This window comes from Ceratotherium simum, chromosome 5 (assembly GCF_057802395.1).
Source record: "Ceratotherium simum simum isolate JZ-2026a chromosome 5, ASM5780239v1, whole genome shotgun sequence".
Taxonomy (NCBI): domain Eukaryota; kingdom Metazoa; phylum Chordata; class Mammalia; order Perissodactyla; family Rhinocerotidae; genus Ceratotherium; species Ceratotherium simum.
Window position 1 is genome coordinate 15,224,327 of NC_141904.1, and position 6,071 is coordinate 15,230,397.

Below are 6,071 nucleotides of genomic sequence, written 5' to 3' on the forward strand. Positions count from 1 at the left end.
TCTTACCAGCCCCTTCTTTCCAGATGCAGGTCTGATGTGTTCTGGGTATTGAATGTTTGGGACCTGAGGGTCTGCTCTGGATCTTTCCCTACACAGGAGTGGAGGCCCAGACCATCTGCCAACATTAGATCACCCACCCCAGAGCAAGCCCATCCTCGCTCTTTTGGGTTAGCCCTTCAGTCCAGACAAAGGAGTTGGGAACCGGGGAGGCCACTGAGGTGGGAGTGAGGAGATGAGTCTGGGTGGCTTTGGGGAGGGAGTGAGAGGTTAAACCTGGGTGTGGACTCCAGTCCTTGTTCTGGCTCCCCTGCGTGCCTGAGCAAGGCCCCGAGCACGACCTGACTCCTTTCTGGTCCTTGTCCACACCAGGGGTGTGGGCCTCTGCTCTCCCATCTTCAGAGGTGAGTGGGGGTGGTGAAATGGAGAAATGAATGTCCAAGGGTCACCAAAGGGGAAGAAAAATGAAAACAACACAGTGTGAGGTAGTTTCTGGGCTCACAAACATTCGATTTTTATCTGACTTTTTAATCTGAAGTTCGAAGTAGAACTTCAGAGAGTTCTACTCAGCCAGGACTTATCAGCTTCCTTCTTCTAAGCTGCCTGAGATGGTCAGGTCTCTATGTAACAGGCTGCACCTGCCCTGTGGACTTCCTGTCTGGATGTTATTATTATTTTTTAATTGTCGTAAAAAACACATAACATAAAATTTACTATATTAACTGCTTTTAATTGCACAGTTAAGTTGTCTTAAGTAGATTCATATTGTTGGGCCATGTCTGGATGTTATTTTCTATTTTTTGATTCTCTCTCAGTTTTTAGTTTTATTTTTTTCCTCCGGATATAAAATAAGATATTCTCACTGAAGAAAATTTAGAAAGTACTGAAAAGTATAAGTAAAGAAAAAGTATCATTGTATCCCCAACCAGAAGCAACCACTTTAAAAATATTTTGGAATATATTTCTTTCCAGGGCATTTTTCAATGTACTATTTAAAAGAATTAATATCTAAAAATATCTTAATAATTTAATGGCTGTATATTAGTTTACTTATGTATAAACTATTATTTATTTAAGTCTTCCTTTACCTGTAGTTGGGTTTTTGGTTAATCCAGTTTCACTATTCTAAACAATCGAGATATATCTGACAGGAGATCTTCATGTATTGAGGTATATGGGGTAGCGATTCTAGTTTAAAACTGATTCGGCTTGAACTAAAGAAGCCTGACTTACGGCCTATCAAGACGTACATTATACATCTGCTTTAACCATTAAAGTAAAAGAATGCACCCTTTGGAGATAAGAATGCATACTTTCCCTCCTACAACGCCAGTATCGGTAATGCCTGCCAGTATCGGTAACACCCATATCAGTACTCCTGAAGATAAATTCCCTTTCCCAGACATCAGGGTCGTGTTGACCTGCTAATTTGCAACTGAATATATGCTTGAAACTTTGATGAATATCTATCCTGGGTGTGTTTGATGTATGTTCTTTGTTCTAAAAAGGTATAAAACGGTACTGAAAAGCATGCTTCTCCAGAATGCTTTCTTCCTTTGTGGAGACTGCCTGCCCGGGTTATAATCCTCAGCTTGTAAAGTAAAACTCAAGTAAAACTCACCTTATCTCTCCTATCTATAGAATGGTTATTGGTAATTTGCATCAACATTTCTATGGGCATAAATATTTATGATTATTTCCTTAGGGGAAATTCAAAAAAGGGGAATTGCTGGATGAAAGGGCAAATATTTTTAGCCCTCTCTCATATTAGATATAGCATTATCTTTACATTCCCCCCAAAATCTAAGTTAAAGATAGGATGAAATATGATGTTTTCTGTGGAAGGGACTTGTATGTTCCTTGCCTCCAGGCAGGCCCCACCTCTCCCTGGAAGGTTCTCTGAGGAAGAAGTCTCTGATTTCCTTTAGCAACTCTCTATAGAGGGGGTGGCTGAGAGATTTCATCTTATTTGGTCATTAGGTAGTAGCCGTGTTTAGTCTTAAGTATTGTGGTGGTATGCATACTAAAAACCACCACTGTTAGACTCTTTATTTGGTATTTGAATTAAATACTTTTGCTCCAGAATGGAATTTGCATATACCTGAAGCATTTTAGTGACATTGTGTCTCCACAATATGGTATCTTGCACTTAATATTAAACCAAAAGGAAACTTTGTTTATCCTCAACTCCTAATATCTCTTATGCACGTTTATTATTAATTTGGGCTATTATGAAGAGAATAATCCCTTTCCTTTCTAACTGTGGATTGGGAGGTGTGAAAACCAGCTTGGCTACAGCCGGAGGAATGGAATAGCTCAAGAGCAGGTCTGAGGCATCTGCAAATGCTTAAGAATTGAAAAATCAAAGAAACTATGGTCCCTGCTGAGGACCTAGAAATATAACTGGGTGTTTGAGTGTGTGTAGGTATCTGTGAGTGTGTGTTTGTGTGTGTGTGAATGTGTGTGTGTGTGTGCGGTTCCTGATGAGTGTCTGGAGGCTTCGGGCCACTCAGACTGGTCACAGGTTTGGAGGTCAGGGGGTGAGACTGGGATTGCTGCAGGATTAAAGATAAAGTATGTAAAGCACTAAACACAGTACTGATGATCACAAGGACTCAATAAGGAAACAAAATAATGAAAACACATTGGTGAATTATTATAATTGATCCTTCAAGGTCATGTAACTGGTTGGCAGTGGAGTCTGGACCAGAAGTTCAGGTTTCTGATTCCAAGTCAGTGCTCTCTCCAGTGGAATGCATGAACTCTGAGATGCCAGGCACTTTGGCAAAAATTGTGGCCACTGGTTGACTCTGGGTAATGGATTGTGGAGGCAGGACGGGGCTGAACATCACCCAAGAAAAAGGCAAAAGTATTGGGCATTCCGCAGAGACATTGATTAAACCCTTCCTTTTGGACCTCAAGGTGGATGACACCAAAACACTCAGTAGCCAGCAACTTGGGACTCCCTAGGGATTTTTTTTTTTTGCTCAGGAAGATTAGTCCTGAGCTAACATCTGTTGCCAATCTTCCTCTTTTTTTGCTTGAGGAAGATTGGCCCTGGGCTAACATCTGTGCCAATTTTCCTCTACTTTATATGTGGGTCGCTGCCACAGCGTGGCTGAGGAGTGGTGTAGGTCCACGCCTGGGATCCAAACCTGGGCTGCTGAAGTGGAACATGCCGAACTTAACCACTAAGCCATGGGGTTGGTCCCCCCAGGGATTTTTATGGATAACAGTGGTGAATCATATTTTGAGCATGTACATTATGACTTGATTCCTCCATTTCTGTCTTTGCACAGGAGTCTTCAAAATGCCCCTAATCTTAGGAAATTTAAATTTGAATAGCTCAAAATGATATAACTGAAAATAGTTTTCTACTAACCAGTTTTGTAATCCTACTTATTTAAAATTGAATGTAAAGTTTGTGCCATTTTTAGGTTTTCATTATCAGTTTTCTGTGAGAAGCAGAGTAATCCCTCAGGTCCTTCCTCTCTGTATATAAATACCATTCTGTTTGGTAACTGGTCAGAGAGGTTCTGAGGTTGTGCCTCTTAAGCTTTTCTTGGAGTTCATGTTCAACCAAAGGGGTAAAAAATTAGGCAAAGCAATGAGTTTGCCTTATTTCTAAGCTCTGGGTCCTTAGAATACAGTCTTTGTGGCACATGACAAATCTCCATGTTTGACTGTGGGACCCAGGCTTGGCCAAGCTAAATGCCACTGCTCTGGCTATAGCAAGAGGTTTAGGGATGGATCCCTGACTCAAATAATCCAAAGAGTTTTATTAGGATTTTACTCTCTTATAGATATCAGGAAGGAGATACCTCCTTTGGGCAAGGTTCCCTAGCTGAAAGATGGCATATTTCTAGAAATATGAGCGGCCATCACTATCCTGTGAGGACAACCTGCGCTGAGAAGCAAACCAACAGAGAGGAAAGCAGAACTGAGATAAGGGCAGAGAAAGGTAGAGTCTTGATCAGATCCCTTGGTCCAGCTGTGCCTGAAGCCAATCCTGGCCTCAGATATCCTAGTTACATAAGCCAGTGCCTTGTTTGACTTAAAGTTGGGTGTTTGTCACTTAAATAGGTCCTTTACTTGCATTATTCCATTATCCTTATTATCCTCATTTTATAGATAAGGAAACTGAGACTCAGAAAGTGCTTTGTTCAAGCTAATGCAGCTGGGAAACGGTGTGGCCTGGATTTGAGGTTGGCCTGTTCTGACTATAGCTCATGTTGTTTCCATAGCCAGATGCAGCCTCAGTACAGCTAACTGAGCTGGTGAGCCCAGCCCTTGACATCACCAAGAGGACAGGCGTTGGCTCTCTTGTTTTACTAGCTCATGGGCAGGCCAATGACATTAGACACTTCAGGCTGGTGCACTCAGGGTCAGACAGGCTAAATTTGGTCCTTGGATCCCATGCTGCCTGCCTGGCGGCTGTGGGAATCCCTTTTTATTCAGGCCTCCCAACTTGCAGAAACCACTACCTGTGCTGGATCAGACCTGGTTGGCCTCCAGGCAGCCACGCTGCTGCTGAGCAGACACAGATTCTGCAAACAGAAACATACCAGGAAGATGCACTCAGCTTTGAGGGCCTGAGACTCCCACCTCCACTTCCTGAAGCTTAGGAAAAAAAGAGCAGAAGCTGTTCAAATGAGCGATAACAGTATTTTTAATATTTAAGTAACAAAACATGCAGGGTAATACTCAATGCATATACAATAAGAGCAACAAAAAAATTACAAAGCATAATCTAACTACATGGAGGCCTTCAAACAATTAAGTGTTGGATAGAGAATGTGCGAATTAGAAACCCAGCTGAGCCACACCCTAGTGCCTCAGACCGACCAGGGGATTTCTGGGGGAGGGAGGGAGAGCTCACTGTACCCTGTGACCTTCAACTCAAATCCTGAGAACCCTTAACAATCTCCATGCCCTAGACTGCTCAGCTTCCTCTCCCCTGATCCCCACTTCCTTTACTTGAATTGATTTATCTGTCCATCCTTTACACCATCTCAGACAATGAGTCCCATGAGTACTCTCTCTGATCTGGCCTGAAACCATTGCTGACTAGTGAGAAAGGTCTCTGAGTTTACTGTTTTGGCTCTTGGTGAACACAATTCCTTTCTGTTTAATGGGCCATGATCTGGTCTTCCCCCAGACATAGTCCGTTCAGCCTGAAGACCCCTATGGATACTCAGCCATCTCCTTGGAGGCCACTTTCACATGCACTATTGGTGTGAGGAGTTTTTTTTCCCAAATAATAACCCAATGGTCAGATTTCCCCAGTGTGAATGCTGCTCCCTGATTCTGTGGTTTTGAGAGGCTGCCCTGACCTCAGTTTCCTGGGGGCCTATTCTGGCTCGGGTGCTGGATGGAATTCTGGTGGCCTGGAAGGAGGAGTTCAGCTTTCTACAGCAGTGATGTAAACACGGGGAAGGCATGTGGCTGCAAAGAGCTTTCGGGTCTTGAACATCCAACAGTCCAACCACGCTAGTGAATTTAGTGATGGGAACAGTTCTCAGAGTAACAAAGCTGACCACAGTGCCCAGTAAGTGCTACCGTCCAGTGACAGTGACCGGTAGCCATGCAAGTGTGGACATGTGTCACTTGGAAACGTAAGATTACATTGTCTCATCACTTTTTTTTTTTTTTTTAAAGAACTGGTTTCAACTCGCTTCCTAGGATCTGCTGTGTTCCATTATCTGGTTTTTACATGGGTTACACTGACTCTATCATGTATAATCAGAGTCCTGGAGACCTCAAAGGGAAAGAATTAGGATCAGTGAGCATTTCATGAAATTTGGACTTGTGTGATTTTATGAAGTATAATAGAGGTAACATCTAAGCAATTATTTTTTCATTTTCTTCTATCCATGTGCAGGGATGAGGTTAATTCACAGACAGTGTGTCATTTCACTAATACATTATTTATTCTAACTATATTTAGAATACCAAATATATTTAGATGACAAAAAAAAAAAAATCCTTTCTTCATTCTTCTAGGGACACTTTCTGGCCTGTGACAGAAAGAAGCCCTGCAGTGGAGAGCCCAGGAGATCCTGGGAGAGTCTCGC